Source organism: Pseudophryne corroboree, chromosome 6, assembly GCF_028390025.1.
Source record: "Pseudophryne corroboree isolate aPseCor3 chromosome 6, aPseCor3.hap2, whole genome shotgun sequence".
NCBI lineage: Eukaryota > Metazoa > Chordata > Amphibia > Anura > Myobatrachidae > Pseudophryne > Pseudophryne corroboree.
The window spans coordinates 51409942-51427668 of NC_086449.1; the positions used below are offsets into that span (position 1 = coordinate 51409942).

A 17727-nucleotide genomic window follows, 5' to 3' on the forward strand; every position below is an offset into this window, starting at 1 on the left:
CAGAATGATTACCCGAAGGTGTGACCATGACAACCAGGTTAAAATTCAAAATAAAAGTTTATTAACAGACTCCGTGTAATAACAAGCAGCATTCAAGGTTTAGCAATGACAGTGGCAAATAACACAGTTCCTGGAACACGTAACCATAGAAGGTATCACAGAGCACTGGTAGGTTAGAACAGATGTTAAAGTCCTTTGATGGAAAAACCTTACCAGGCCTGGTTGTAGTAGTGGAGACAGCCAAGGTACATGCCAGTAGTTGTAACAGGTGAATCAGGTAACTTGAGTAAGCTGCTGTATCACCTGGATGGAACCAGCCAGGTGGTAAGACATGGAGTGGATGCTGAATGGAATCAGCCAGGTGATGAAATACAGAGGGGATGATGTGAGATGCTAGGGAGCGTAGAAACAGAATAGCTGATAGATGATTACCGGTGGTAGTGGATACTGCTGGTAAGATAGGATCCGCTGGATCAGCACCGGTGTTTTGTAGAAGCTGGAATCAGTTGAAAGCTGGCTGCTGGAAGCAGATAGTAGATAGCTGGAAACTGGACAGCCACGGAGGACTGTAGAGTCAGGCTGCACCGCAGGATGGAAAGCAGGTGCGGGTCTCTTTGTGGATACTGGAGACAGGAACTGGAACCTGGAGAAACCAGCCACAGGAGAGAGAGACTGGAACAAGGTATGACTTTCAAAGCACTGACCCAGACACAGGATACTTATACCTGCTGCTATGCAGGCATTGGCTGGGCAATTATGCAGATTCCAGAGACGGTGGATTGGAGGAATTGGAGCATGTGATCAAATCCAACATGGCTGCGCCCATGCTGGAACCTGGAGGGAAAACTGGTTTGAAATTAAATGTGCAAACATATTGCTAATGGCGGCGCCAGCCGCGGAGGACAGGAGACGCCATATGACAGCCATATGCTGAGACACTTGGAGGGCAGCAGAGGCCGCGGCAGGCATGATACACTATTCTGAGAACCTGCAGCAATAACACAGGAACGGCGGCGGAGGACTGGAGACGCCATGTTGGATTCAAACATGGCACCGCTGTGGTAGTGTCTCAGAATGACAGGAGGGATGTGCAGAGTGCTGACACAGATGAGATACGGACTTGGAACGCTGGGCCAGTCTCAGAAGACACCTATACGGCAGGTAATGGCGTCCAGATAGCCGGATCGTGACAAGAGGTAGGTACAGCAGTGGCCTACCGTACTGCTATATACAGTATAATGGACCTGATGGACACTGTCAGCAGACTGCTAAACTAGTACTACTAGTATAAAAAAAAAGCCACCACAGGTATACAATGTAGATGGATGGATAGTATACTTTATGGATGACGAGTGACTATACAGAGGCAGGGACGTGCAGTCAGGGGAGGCAGTGCCTCACCTGTCATACTACAGATACAGAGTTTTCATTATAAAAATGATCTGGACAGTACAAGGTAAATATTTCAAATTTATAAGTACAATCTTTGTATTCTTCAAATAATTTTTATAGTCTAAACTCACACGTTGCAGTGCTCCAGGAAGACACCGAGGGTCGTGAGGCAGCATCCAGCTCTGCCTCTCCTGTGATAGTAAGATCTGCCTAGTGCAGGGGGGCGGGGCTCTGCCGCTGCCAATAATATCAAAGAGAAAAGGGACCACTAGAGGCAGCTACTACATCTGCCTCAATGATGATCAGGTGACCTGACCAGGAAGTTCAGAGCTTCAGACAGCTCACTTCCGACAGAGCACTCAGCACTGCCGCTGCCTTCATGCTCCGTCCTAATCCTCCAGTGCTCTGGCTAGGTAAGGCCCTGTAACATACATTTTCTGTGCCTCAGCTCTGTATACTCTATATTGTATACAGTGAGTATGATCTGCACTGTTATCACACAGCTGATCGATACTTCTCTGTGACATGAGCCTGCCTGCTGCCCTACACTGGTGCAGAGGTCAAAGCTCATCAGCACTGACAGCCCACCCCTGTGCACAGCATGCAGCAGTCTCTGTGTGATGCTGCTGGCTGGGACCTCTGCACAGGGGAACCCCAGGACTTTGGCTCTGCACTGCAGTGCAACATCCATGCTGCTCTCTAGGACTATTACTGTTGCACATTACTAATCTGCAGTTGTGTGTGACCCTCCCATAGACATATCATACCTGTTTTGATAAATTAAATGGATTACTGTACAAAAGTGTTGGACAAGGTGATAAATCAATGCCCTCGAGTAGCCACTTGCACATCAGGAGCTGCACTGACTGTAATCTGGTATGTACAGTACTGCATGTAGCATACTCTGCACATATCTACTGTATGTGATTAGTGGGAGTGACCAATCTGAATTACCTTGGTGGGACGTTTAGCTACAGTATGTGTCATACTTGCTGACTTTATGGCTGCTGTCTCTGGGAGAGAGCAGCCAGGTCAGCTCAGCATGAAGGCGGGCAGTGACGTGACGCACAGAGGGTGGCAGGCCAGAGGCGGAATGGGAGTGTGGTGGAGGTGGGACGGGGGCGTGGCTGCAGGATCGCGTCATGTAAGCCACCGCCATTCCCCCCCCCCCCCCCCCCGCAGTGTAATGCCGTTCTTACCGGCATTATACAGCAGGGGGCGTGGCTATGATGACGCGATACAACAAGAATCGCTTCATCGCCTGTCCGGACCGCCCACTTTACTCGCTAAGTAGGCGGCCGGGCAGGGGGGGCCCCTGAAATCGGGGGACTTGCCTGTTCTTCCAATTTTCGGGAGCCTCACGGCCATTCCGGGAGAGTAGGCAAGTATGGTATGTGTCTGTTATATAGAATGCAGTTAGTGTGTGTATACTGTAGAACACTTTAAGATGTCTCCTCTACTTAGTCTTGTTTTGTAGTGTTGCCCTCTAAAACTGAAATAACATTACCTGCAATTTTTTTTATTATTTGTAGTTTTGTGTGTGATTTTATCACATAATTTTCAATATGTTTTTTTTCCTTTTTATCTACGTAGCATAACTGGAATAAAAAGTACTGTAACTTTACTTTGTATGCTCCCTCTTCGTCTCATATGCGCCCTACACACTGGGCGATGTTGCAGGGTGATATGAATGTTCTCGTTTAGTAAAGAACAAGAAATCATTCATATCGAGTGTGTATGCACCAAAGATGAACAATGTGCATCCCTGCAGTCGTTCATCTTTGGTTTCCAACGTTTTTCAATGCAAGTCAATTTGGACGACATCGATCATCGTCAAAATTGCTGCCATCGGCCAGTTTGTAGGGTGCATTATACTAGAATAGGTATCACACTGCTTGCTGGCTGAGATGACTAGCTGCTGCTGGACTGTACACTCACTGGGTGTTTCAGGAGTTATTAACATTGCTGTCTAATGGTCACTTCTCCAGATTCCAAAGTATGTATAGGTGCCTCTATACTCTTCTCTTACAAAGCCTGCATAAAGGTCACATCTAGCTTTGTCTGGTAGTTTAGGTAAGCTGCAGTTGTTTTATGTGAAACAGTTGTATGTGTGTTAAGCCCCGTACACATGGTGCAATTTGTCCTTACGATTTTGACTATATAGTCAAAATCATAAAAAAAGTTAGTGCATATTGCACCATGTGCATGCTCTTGCGATGTGCGCTCCTGGGGGATCGGCATCGTAATAAAAATAGACTGTGCAGGCAGGGTTGATATTGGCTAGATTGGAGGCTCATGCCTCTGGGCAGTTTCTTGCCAATATTGGGGGTCATTCCGAGTTGATCGCATGCTGTTGATTTTCACAGGGCAGCGATCAGGATACTACCGCGCATGCATATGCTCCGCAATGTGCAGGTGCGTCGTACAGGTACGAACAGCATTGTTGCTGTGCAATGCTTCTAGCGACGATTCCATTTGCACAACCGTTCACAAGGAGATTGACAGGAAGAGGGCATTTGTGGGTGTCAACTGACCGTCTTCTGGGAGTAGTAGGGAAAACGCAGGCGTGTACAAGTGTTTGCAGGACGGGTGTCTGACGTAAATTCTGGGACCGGACAGGCTGAAGTGATCGCAGCGGCTGAGTAAGTTCAGACCTACTCAGAAACTGCAAAAAACTTTTTCGTCCCGCTCAGCTGCACATGCGATTGCACACTTGCAAAGTGAAAATACACTCCCCCGTGGGCGGCGGCTATACGTTTGCACGGCTGCAAAAAGTAGCTAGTGAGCGATCAACTTGGAATGAGGGCCATTGTCCATAAACCGAAATCGTGTAGACACCATCAGACTGGTAACCTGATAAATACAGTAATGATTTATAACAAATTTCAGAGGCAGGTTAAGCCTTACATATTTATTGCTAGCCAGACTTTTAAGTTCTGTAAATTCTGTAAATCATTCTGAGGTTCTGACCATACAGCGGCACCAGCTTGTTAGTTAAGTGACTTAGGGGTTTATTTACTAAGCCTTGGATGGAGATAAAGTCAACGGAGATAAAATATCAGCCAATCAGCTCCTAACTGACATGTCACAGGCTGTGTTTGAAAAATGACAGTTAGGAGCTGATTGGCTGGTACTTTATCTTCATTGACTTTATCTCCATCTAAGGCTTAGTAAATACTGTAATGTTAGCAGTTTTGTTTGGAGCTTCTGTACAATGAAAAGCTAACAAAATGTAACCTGGGTGAAGTGCGCAATGTGTGCAACACCGCACAGTCCTCCCTGACAAACGCCTTTATTGGGCTCATATATGTGTAAACTGGCTCTGATGCAAGCCAGTGCCTCCCCAGCCATTTACCTCACTGCACGTCACTGCACAGAGGTAGGTACAGCAGTGGCCTACCGTACTGCTATATACAGTATAATGGACCTGGTGGACACTGTCAGCAGACTGCTAAACTACTAGTATAAAAAAGAAAGCCACAGGAATGTTTTTCAGGCAGACAAACGTATACTGGTGGTCACTGTCAGCAAAACTCTGCACTGTACTCCTGCTATAGCTGCTCCCCAGTCCCCACAATTAAGCAGTTTGAGCACTCAGCACATATCATATATCATGCAGCACACTGAGCACAGATGGTATGGAGCGTTTTTTTCAGGCAGAGAACGGATAAAAAACTGGTGGTCACTATCACCAAAACTCTGCACTGTACTCCTCCTAACAGCTGCTCCCCAATCCTTCCCACAATAGTAAAATAACTTACCAAGCAAAGCTATCAGATCAACTGTCTCGCGGAGAGGATGCCAGCCACGTCCTCTCCCTATCAATCTCAATGCACGTGTGAAAATGGCGGCGACGCGCGGCTGCTTATATATAATCCGAATCTCGCGAGAATCCGACAGCGGGATGATGACGTTCGGGCGCGCTCGGGTTAGCCGAGCCATACGGGAGAATCCGAGTATGGCTCGGACCCGTGCAAAAAAGGTAAAGTTCGGGGGGGTTCGGTTTCTCCGAAACCGAACCCGCTCATCACTAATTGTGTGTGTGTGTGTGTGTGTGTGTGTGTGTGTGTGTGTGTGTGTGTGTGTGTATATATATATATATATATATATATATATACACACACACACACACACACACACACAAGAACAAACACACATACTTACATAACTACACATATACATACACGCAATTGTACAGTATGCATACTGTATACCTCACCAGGGGTAGGAAGCAGCAGTGTGAGGACGGAGGGAGCTCCTGTGGCTGAGCATACGCAGGCAGCAGCTTTCCCCCGGACATCCTGTAAGAAGAGAACAACTGTACATACAGTATCTCTCTGTTGCTGCAGCAGTTTAATGGTCGCATTCGCGATCGCAGCATTTAGGTGAGACAGACACAGCTGTGTCTCCATCTCAAAAATAGAAAATTCAGCTCATCAGGGGGGTTCCCAGGTACTAGGAAACCACCCTGCATGTGCCACTGATAGTGTACTGTATATGTATAATGTGCAGTGTTATTATACAGCAGGGACGCTGTCCTAGGTTATATACATGATACGCTAGGGACTATATACCAATAACATCTCTCTCTCTCTATATACACTGTATATGTATAATGTGCAGTGTTATTATACAGCAGGGACTCTGTCCTAGGTTATATACATGATACGCTAGGGACTATATACCAATAACATCTCTCTCTATATATACTGTATATGTATAATGTGCAGTGTTATTATACAGCAGAGACGCTGCCCTAGGTTATACACATGATACACTAGGGCCTATATACCAATAACACCTATCTCTATATATACTGTATATGTATAATGTGCAGTGTTATTATACAGCAGGGACACTGCCCTAGGTTATACACGATACGCTAGGGACTATATACCAATAACATCTATCTCTAGATATAATGTATATGTATAATGTGCAGTGTTTTTATACAGCAGGGACTCTGCCCTAGGTTATATACATGATACACTAGGGACTATATACCAATAACATCTATCTCTATATATACTGTATATGTATAATGTGCAGTGTTATTATACAGCAGGGATACTGTCCTAGGTTATACACATGATACGCTAGGGACTATATACCAATAACATCTATCTCTATATATACTGTATATGTATAATGTGCAGTGTTATTATACAGCAGGGATACTGTCCTAGGTTATACACATGATAGGATACAGATATAGCTTTCTCTCCCTATATACACCTATACTACAGCTGTAGCCACGCTCATCTATACCGTGATGCATTCCCACATGCGCACGCATCGCTGCATAGTGTGAACGCGCCGCTGTGATACCGATTGCAGCGGGTGTTAGCTCCATAGGGTAACATGGTGTGTGCATGCGTACGCAGTGGGCACACTTGTCACAACATCACTGCCACGATACACAACGATGAGCATAGCTACATCTGTATATATAATATACACAATATACATGCCGGTATATGATGCTACATGTATAAATATAATGAGCGCTGTGTATTACACCGCAGGGTCATCCCATCCCCCATCTGCCGCTCGCCCACCTTCCATCCAAGGACCTTATTCAGTAAGGATTAGAAAATTATCAAATCACAATCCGGCTTATTATGGAGCGGCTGCGGATGAGCAGTGTTTGCATTGCGCACGTGCGAGTAATAATAGCGACAGTAAATGCGTATACACCGTGATCGCATGCAGACGCTATTTGACTGACAGGAAGCCGGCGTTTCTAGGTGGAAACCTGCCATTTTCTGGGGGTGTGTAAGAAAACGCAGGCGTCCCAGGAGTTTTTAAAGGAGGGCCTCTGACATCAGCGATGACCACTTCCAGCCTCTTGTGTCACAAGAATTGTAGCCGACCTTACCTGGCGCAGATAGGAAAAATCTTCCATGTTCCGGTAATTGCGCATGGTTCTGCGATCAGCTGCATATTGCGATGCAGTCACAGTTTCTGCAATGGGCGTTATTTCTCCATTTCTGGGCGGCAACTATTTGATCGCAGAATCTGCTTTATATCAGAAATAGCAATCCTTACTGCATAAGGGGCCTAATTCAGACCTGACTGCAAAATCAAAATATCTCTCTAATGGGCAAAATCATAGTGCACTGCAGGTGGGGCATATGTAACATGTGCAGGGAGAGTTAAGGTGCGTACACACGGTGAGATTCGGACTTATCCGATTCTCACCGTGCGACGGGGGGCCGGGTCGGCACTTAGCCAGCATCGCAAGCACATAATGAGTGTGCTTGCGATGCTGGCTATGTGCGATTTCAATCCTGACTATCTCTTCTATAGAGATAGTCAGGATTGACCTGCCTGCACAGCCTATTTTTTCGTCCGATGCCGACCGTACGGGGCCGCGCATCGGCATCGGATCGGGATCGCAAGGTGACTGTCACCTTGCGATCTGCACTATCTTTTCTTCCGATTCTGACTATATAGTCAGAATCGGAAGAAAAGATCTTACCGTCTGTACACACCTTAAGATTTAGGTGGGGTGTGTTCAAATTGAAATCTTAATTGCAGTGTAAAAATAAAGCAGCCAGTATTTACCCTGCACAGAAACAGTATAACCCACCCAAATCTAAAGGGCCCTACACACTAAAAGATTATCTGTCCAATCTGTCTGATTGGAAAGAAAATCTGGCAATGTCTGGGAGAAAATGGCAATTGACTATTTGCTCTCAAACATTGGAAAACAGACAAAAATGGACTTTAAGACAAGTTGGTTAACTTTGTTTCATTAAACCAATTTATCTGAACTGTTTTTGTCCATTTTCTTGATTTTGGGAGCAAATTGTTGATTGTCATTTGCGCCCAGCCATTGCCAGATTTTCTTTCCAATCAGCCAGATTGGACAGATAATCTTTAAGTGTGTAGGGCCCTTAACTCTCTCTGCACATGTTACATCTCCCCCACCTGCAGTGCACATGGTTTTTCCCATTAGAGAAAGATTTTGCTTTTGCAATCAGGTCTGAATTAGGCCTTAGATCCCCACGTGTCACACATACCATATATGGTGCCCACAGACGTCTCTCATACACCAGGCACATCGCTCACCTCACTGCCGGTCACCGTCACCTCCTCTCCCGCAGCCTCCACTGAAATGTGTTGTGTCCAATGTCGCTAATTCTAAAATAAAAACAAGCAGCCGATGTGCGAAAAACAAGCCCAGCACCAGCGTCCTCTCTCCACACACACAGGAAACTTCTCCTCCCCCCTCCTTCCCCTAATCCATGTCCTCCACTCTGAGCTCACACAGAGCCTCTCTCTCACTTCCTGATTGTATTAACTCATTCAGCTCCTGAAGTGGTGACAGCCCCATAGTACAGCAGGATAATGCAATGTATAACAAGACTAGGCATTTTCTCTAAGACAGAGGTTCTCAAACTCGGTCCTCAGGACCCCACACAGTGCATGTTTTGCAGGTAACCCAGCAGGTGCACAGGTGTATTAATTACTCACTGACACATTTTAAAAGGCCCACAGGTGCAGCTAATTATTTAACTTGCGATTCTGTGAGGAGACCTGCAAAACATGCACCGTGTGGAGTCCTGAGGACCGAGTTTGAGAACCTGTGCTCTAAGACAGTACATATACACACATCATATATATTTTGTAACAGGGGTACTTGAAATAAGGACTCTCAGGCAGGTTTTCCAGTTACAACTAGTGATGTGCACCGGAAATTTTTCGGGTTTTGTGCTTTGGTTTTGGATTAGGTTCCGTGGCCGTGTTTTGGATTCGGACGCGTTTTGGCAAAACATCCCTGAAATTTTTTTGCCGGATTCGGGTGTGTTTTGAATTTGGGTGTTTTTTTACAAAAAAACCCTCAAAAACAGCTTAAATCATAGAATTTGGGGGTCATTTTGATCCCATAGTATTATTAACCTCAATAACCATAATTTCCACTCATTTTCAGTCTATTCTGAACACCTCACACTTCACAATATTATTTATGGTCCTAAAATTTGCACCAAGGTCGCTGGATGGCTAAGCTAAACGACCCAAGTGGCCGACACAAACACCTGGCCCATCTAGGAGTGGCACTGCAGTGTCAGGCAGGATGGCACTTCAAAAACATTGTCCCCAAACAGCACATGATGCAAAGAAAAAAAGAGGAGCAACAAAGGTCGCTGTGTGACTAAGCTAAGTGACACAAGTGGCCGACACAAACACCTGGCCCATCTAGGAGTGGCACTGCAGAGTCAGGCAGGATGGCACTTCAAAAAAATTGTCCTCAAACAGCACATGATGCAAAGAAAAAAAAGAGGCGCACCAAGGTCGCTGTGTGACTAAGCTAAGCAACACAAGTGGCCGACAAAAACACCTGGCCCATCTAGGAGTGGCACTGCAGTGTCAGGCAGGATGGCCTTTCAAAAAAATTGTCCCCAAACAGCACATGATGCAAAGAAAAATGAAAGAAAAAAGAGGTGCAAGATGGAATTGTCCTTGGGCCCTCCCAGCCACCCTTATGTTGTATAAACAGGACATGCACACTTTAACGAACCCATCATTTCAGCGACAGGGTCTGCCACACGACTGTGACTGAAATGACTGGTTGGTTTGGGCCCCAACCAAAAAAGAAGCAATCAATCTCTCCTTGCACAAACTGGCTCTACAGAGGCAAGATGTCCACCTCATCATCATCCTCCAATTCCTCACCCCTTTCACTGTGTACATCCCCCTCCTCACAGATTATTAATTCGTTCCCAATGGAATCTACCATCTCAGGTCCCTGTGTACTTTCTGGAGGCAATTGCTGGTGAATGTCTCCATGGAAGAATTGATTATAATTCATTTTGATGAACATCATCTTCTCCACATTTTCTGGAAGTAACCTCGTAGGCTGATTGCTGACAAGGTGAGCGGATGCACTAAACACTCTTTCGGAGTACACACTAGAGGGGGGGCAACTTAGGTAAAATAAAGCCAGTTTCTGCAAGGGCCTCCAAATTGCCTCTTTTTCCTGCCAGTATACGTACGGACTGTCTGACGTGCCTACTTGGATGCGGTCACTCATATAATCCTCCACCATTCTTTCAATGGTGAGAGAATCATATGCAGTGACAGTAGACGACATGTCAGTAATCGTTGGCTGGTCCTTCAGTCCGGACCAGATGTCAGCACTCGCTCCAGACTGCCCTGCATCACCGCCAGTGGGTGAGCTTGGAATTCTTAGACTTTTCCTCGCACCCCCAGCTGAGGGAGAATGTGAAGGAGGAGCTGTTGACGGGTCACGTTCCGCTTGACTTGACAATTTTCTCACCAGCAGGTCTTTGAACCTCTGCAGACTTGTGTCTGCCGGAAAGAGAGATACAACGTAGGTTTTAAATCTAGGATCGAGCACGGTGGCCAAAATGTAGTGCTCTGATTTTAACAGATTGACCACCCGTGAATCCTGGTTAAGCAAATTAAGGGCTCCATCCACAAGTCCCACATGCCTAGCAGAATCGCTCTGTTTTAGCTCCTCTCCAGCTTCTTCTGCAAAAGCCTGATGAGGGGAATGACCTGACTCAGGCTGGCATTGTCTGAACTGACTTCACGCGTGGCAAGTTCAAAGGGTTGCACAACGTTGAAATCATTCTCCACTGCGCTTGAGTCAGGTGCATTCCCCCTCCTTTGCATATATCGTGGGCAGATGTATAGGCTTGAATGGCCTTTTGCTGCTCCTCCATCCTCTGAAGCATATAGAGGGTTGAATTCCACCTCGTTACCACCTCTTGCTTCAGATGATGGCAGGGCAGGTTCAGGAGTGTTTGCTGGTGCTCCAGTCTTCGGCACGTGGTGGCTGAATTCCTGAAAGTGGCCCGCAATTCTTCGGGCCACCGACAGCATTTCTTGCATGCCCCTGTCATTTTTAAATAATTCTGCACCACCAAATTCAATGTATGTGCAAAACATGGGACATGCTGGAATTTGCACAGATGTAATGCACGCACAATATTGGTGGCGTTGTCCGATGTCACAAATCCCCAGGAGAGTCCAATTGTGGTAAGCCATTCTGCGATGATCTTCCTCAGTTTCCGTAAGAGGTTGTCAGCTGTGTGCCTCTTATGCAGTGCCGTAACTAGACATTTTAGCGCTGTGTGCAAGAAACTGCATCGGCGCCCCCCCCCCCCCCTGACATGTTTTGAAATTAATTTTACCCCCCTCCCCGCCCCATCAATCACACGTTTGCTAGTTACTGGCATCAAAAAATAGGGTGTGGCTTCATGGAGCATGCATTAGTCACATAACTCCGCCCGTTACTCACACTACGCAGCACAGTATCGTCTGTTACTCACAACACTCTGCACGGTAGCGCCCATTAGTCAACTTACACCACACGGTAGCGTCCATTAGTCACGCGATAGCTTCGGTCAATCACATTACACAGCGCTGTAATGTCTGTCAGTCACATTACACAGCACGGTAGCGTCCGTCGTCCACATTACACAGCACGGTAGCGTCCATCGTCAACATTACACAGCACAGTAGCGTCCATCGGCCACATTACACAGCACGGTAGCGTCCGTCGGCCACTTTACACAGCACGGTAGCGTCCGTCGGCCACTTTACACAGCATGGCAGCATCAGAGTCACAGACAGTAGTACTCCATATATATATATATATATATATATAGATCTATCTATCTATATATATATATATATATATATATACAGATCTATCTCTATATATAGATCTATCTATATATATATATATATATATAGATATATAGATATATATATATAGATACCTATCTATCTATAGATATATATCTATATATATAATATATATAGATATATATACACAAACACATTAGATTAATGTATGTGCAGCACCAACATGTTATGCCTGGTAAGCATTGTCTGCACGAGGGACGAGGGGAGGGAGAAGAGAGACTTCACTCGTGACGTCAGAGAACCGAAGGCAGCAGCAGCCGTCTATGAGATGAGCTATCTCATAGACGTTCCCGGAAGTGCTGAGAAGAGCAGGAGGAGGGGGGCGGACTGTCAGAGGGGGACTGATCGTGGGGAGAGACTGAGTCTACACAGGCAGCGCAGCGCTGCGCCGCGCCGCTGCCCGCTGTAGTGTAATGTATATTAGCAGCGCTGCCTCCGGCAGGGAAGGTGCCGGGCACAGCGCTACTAATAGCGCAGCTGGTGAGAAGCAATTAGTGTGTGCGGAGGGTGCGCCCACAGCCTAACTGCGCTGTGGGCCGTGCCCCCTTCGCACACACCTAGTTACGGCACTGCTCTTATGGAAAGCGGTGATACAAAGCATAGTCTGCCTAGGAATGAATTGGCATTTGCGAGATGCTGCTACTGGTGCCGCCGCTGCTGCTGTTCTTGTTGCGGGAGGCAATACATCTACCCAGTGGGCTGTCACAGTCATATAGTCCTGAGTCTGTTCTGCTCCACTTGTCCACATGTCCGTAGTTAAGTGGACATTGGGTACAACTGTATTTTTAGGACACTGGTGACTTTTTCTGACGTCTGTGTACATTTTCGGTATCGCCTGCCTAGAGAAATGGAACCTAGATGGTATTTGATACCGGGAACACAGTACCTCAATCAAGTCTCTAGTTGCCTCTGAATTAACGGTGGATACCGACACCACGTTTCTCACCGCTCAGGCTGCCAAGGCCTGAGTTATCCGCTTTGCAGCAGGATGACTGCTGTGATATTTCATCTTCCTCGCAAAGGACTGTTGGACAGTCAATTGCTTACTGGAAGTAGCACAAGTGGTCTTCCGACTTCCTCTCTGGGATGACGAACGACTCCCAGCAGCAACAACAGCAGTGCCAGCAGCAGTAGGCGTTACACTCAAGGATGCATCGGAGGAATCCCAGGCAGGAGAGGACTCATCAGACTTGCCAGTGACATGGCCTGCAGGACTATTGGCTTTCCTGTGTAAGGTGGAAATTGACACTGAGGGAGTTGGTGGTGTGGTTTGCAGGAGCTTGGTTACAAGAGGAAGGGATTTAGTGGTCAGTGGACTGCTTCCGCTATCATCCAAAGTTTTTTAACTTGTCACTGACTTATGATGAATGCGCTGCAGGTGACGTATAAGGGAGGATGTTCCGAGGTGGTTAACGTCCTTACCCCTACTTATTACAGCTTGACAAAGGCAACACACGGCTTGACACCTGTTGTCCACATTTGTGTTGAAATAATTCCACACCGAAGAGGTGATTTTTTTTTGGTATTTTGACCAGGCATGTCAATGGTCATATTCGTCCCACAGAAAACTGGTGTCTCCCCGGGTGCCTGACTTAAACAAACCACTTTACCATCAGAATCCTCCTTGTCAATTTCCTCCCCAGCGCCAGCAACACCCATATCCTCATCCTGGTGTACTTCAACAGTGACATCTTCAATTTGACTATCAGGAACTGGACTGCGGGTGCTCCTTCCAGCACTTGCAGGGGGCGTGCAAATGGTGGAAGGCGCATGCTCTTCCCTTCCAGTGTTGGGAAGGTCAGGCATCGCAACCGACACAATTGGACTCTCCTTGGGGATTTGTGATTTAGAAGAACGCACAGTTATTTGCTGTGCTTTTGCCAGCTTAAGTCTTTTCATTTTTCTAGTGAGAGGATGAGTGCTTCCATCCTCATGTGAATCTGAACCACTAGCCATGAACATAGCCCAGGGCCTCAGCGGTTCCTTGCCACTCCGTGTCGTAAATGGCATATCGGCAAGTTTACGCTTCTCATCAGACGCTTTCAATTTTGATTTTTGGGTCATTTTACTGAACTTTTGTTTTTTGGATTTTACATGCTCTCTACTATGAAATTGGGCATCGGCCTTGGCAGACGACGTTGATGGCATTTCATCGTCTCGGCCATGACAAGTGGCAGCAGCTTCTGCACGAGGTGGAAGTGGATCTTGATCTTTCCCTATTTTAACCTCCATATTTTGTTCTCCATTTTTTAATGTGTGGAATTATATGCCAGTATCAATAGCAATGGCCTACTATATATACTGCGCACAACTGAAATGCACCACAGGTATGGATGGATAGTATACTTGACGAATGATGACACAGAGGTAGGTAGAGCAGTGGCCTACTGTACCGTAATGCTATATATTATATACTGGTGGTCAGCAAACTGTGCAAAACTTAAATGCACCACAGGTATGGATGGATAGTATACTTGACGACACAGAGGTAGGTACAGAAGTTGCCTACTGTACCGTAATGCTATATATTATATACTGGTGGTCAGAAAACTGTGCAAAACTTAAATGCACCACAGGTATGGATGGATATTATATTTGACGACATAGAGGTAGGTACAGCAGTGGCCTACTGTATCGTAATGCTATATATTATATACTGGTGGTCAGCAAACTGTGCAAAACTGAAATGCACCACAGGTATGGATGGATAGTATACTTGATGACACAGAGGCAGGTACAGCAGTGGCCTTCTGTACCGTACTCCTATATATTATATACTGGTGGTCAGCAAAATTATGCACTGTACTCCTACTATATACTACAATGCAGCACAGATATGGAGTGTTTTTCAGGCAGACAACGTATACTGGTGGTCAACAAAACTCTGCACTGTACTCCTCCTATATAATATACTGGTGGTCCCCAGTCCCCACAATAAAGCAGTGTGAGCACAGATATATGCAGAACACTGAGCACAGATATGGAGTGTTTTTGAGGCAGACAACGTATACTGGTGGTCACTGTCAGCAAACTCTGCACTGTACTCCTCCTATATAATACAGCTGATCCCCAGTCCCCACAATTAAGCAGTGTGAGCACAGATATATGCAGCACACTGAGCACAGATATGGAGTGTTTTTCAGGCAGACAACGTATACTGGTGGTCACTGGTCAGCAAAACTCTGCACTGTACTCCTGCTATATAATACAGCTGATCCCCAGTCCCCACAATTAAGCAGTGTGAGCACAGATATATGCAGCACACTGAGCACAGATAAGGAGCATTTTTTTTCAGGCAGAGAATGGATAAAACTGCTGGTCACTGATCAGCAAAACTCTGCACTGTACTCCTCCTATATTATTAATATACAGCTGCTCCCCAGTCCCCACAATTAGGTTCCTGTGCTTTGGGAGTAGCTGATATTTAAAGGAGTCATTATCCAATGAAAATTCCTCCCTGGCACTTTCTTTATATTAGGAACACGTGTATAGATTGGTACCTAGTGTGAACCTTATTACATATAATCAAATATATAGAACATAATAATTATACTTTCAAATATATGGCAACTTGTTTGGATTCTTGGCCTGCTCTCTTCGTATCAGTATATCATAATATATTAAAGCTTTGTACGCGGTCTCATTCAAAGGGTTACCCTTGTGATCCGTATAGACATACAGTATGTGTGCTGGTGCCATATGCACGCGCACACATGCTTGTATGTGTATGGTATTAGACACAATATATCATCATTCTCTTATTTCTCTTTGTATATCTCCTTTTTTTAAAATGGTAGTGGTGTTTAATACACAATAATAAATAATGTAAATATGTGAAAATATAATGACTAGCAATAGTTATATTGATGAATTAGCCTTATATTTCTATGGGTCCTTTTTGGTTTGTAATTGGCAATGAATAATCTATGGGTAATTTAGATAATGGACCCATAGAAAGGATCCTAAATAGAACTATAGTCCTATATTCAAATTATTATTAATAATGAAAAAATCTAAGAATAAACTAATGATAATACATAAAAAATGAAAAGATGTCTGTAGTGGGACTTGAGCCCGGGCCTTTATGGTTGGGTGCTCGGGGGATTAGAGTGCTGAGCCACAAGGTCTCATATTAACTAGAGGTTTGAATTGGTACATTTAACAAATAGATAGGAAACATATGTGCTATGTATCTCTCCGTGCTGTCTGTCCGAATTAATTTAGACAGTTATATTTGTTTAGATAGAAAGTAATAGATCTGTATTTTATCTATATTATAAATAAATGTCCATGATTTTTGCCATATATTTGAAAGTATAATTATTATGTTCCACATATTTGATTATATGGATTAAGGTTCACACTAGGTACCAATCTATACATGTGTTCCTAATATAAAGAAAGTGCCAGGGAGGAATTTTCATTGGATAATGACTCCTTTAAATATCAGCTACTCCCAAAGCACAGGAACCTATTCTGATGAAACCGGCTGCCCTTAGGTCGGAGAAATGCGTTAATTAGGGCTGGAGCTACACTTCTCACGTTACTGACCGCCTCTGCACACCTGCTTTCAGGCACACAGACGATCGTCTCCGCTGCATTTGAGCCGCGTCTGCTTCCCCCCACCCCCCGGTACCTGCCGACGTCCGCACACTGCTACACTTGGGACCTGCCATCATCTCTACATTGCTGCTCCCGCACTGCTCGGTCTTCCTTGTGCGATAGGACACGGCTTCTGCATCAGTATTTCATCTGTGGTAAGCGTCCAGCTGTCTGGACGGATGTGTGTGTGTGGGGGTTGAAAAGAGAAGCAGGGCGCAGACTAGGAGACTTTAAAGCTTGTCTCCTTTCAGGCGGCTTTCAAATAAGTATAACATGCATGCACTTGTGAGCATAGTTTTTGCAGAGGTACCTTCAAATCACCGTGGTTCTGCTTTTCAATAGAGTTTGAAGTGGGATACTTCATATACCAACATTCAATCCTTGTCCATAAGAAATAATTGGACATTCCATTTTCAGATTATAAGGGACACTATTGTTTCATTGACAGTTATCAGTGATGGTCAGAGGACTACATGCTCTATATTTAGCAACATTGTTGTTTTTATGATCAACCTTTTTAATATTTTAATAAATTGTATCTATTGGTTCAGTATCTTGCGTTCTCTTATATAGTCATATGAGTATAATTATATTTATAATATATAGTTTATTTGGGTGATTACAGATACCCCGCATGGGAGCTGCAGTTTACATGAAATTATACTAGTGTGAATTTTTATATTTTGGTTATAATTTCACCATAGCGCCTGTATTGATTTTTGCTCTATTAGTAATATCAGTATTATTTGTACAAGTTGTGGATAATTGTCTGTTTTTTACCTGTGTGCAATCCTGATGCTCTGACCTGCAAAAATCCTGCTCCTGCTGGTTCTGCAGACTACCTTCACTCTTCCAGTGTATTTGTATTTACTCCAGTCACACCTTGCGATCACCCTTGTATTGAATGAGACCCAACTGCCTGAGCTTAAGTCCAGGTGACAGCCTAAGTACCGGTGTGTATAAAACTCTATGGGAACAAAAGGTTGTTGTTATTGGCAGAAGATCTCAGTAGGAGGCTCTGGAGGTCTCACTCATATGCCAGGGTCTTTCATA

At 45.0% G+C, this 17727-nt stretch overlaps 1 protein-coding gene across 1 annotated transcript in view; it reads right to left on the reverse strand.

Moving 5' to 3' along the window:
- The window catches only part of LOC134936079 (gastrula zinc finger protein XlCGF17.1-like), a 58330-nt gene extending 49665 nt beyond the window's left edge, over window positions 1-8665 (reverse strand). The window contains exon 1 of the mRNA XM_063930987.1: window positions 8467-8665. The gene's annotated coding sequence lies outside the window, so the exon portion shown is untranslated. The remainder of the gene's footprint in view (window positions 1-8466) is intronic.
- Between the last annotated feature and the right edge of the window lie 9062 nt (window positions 8666-17727).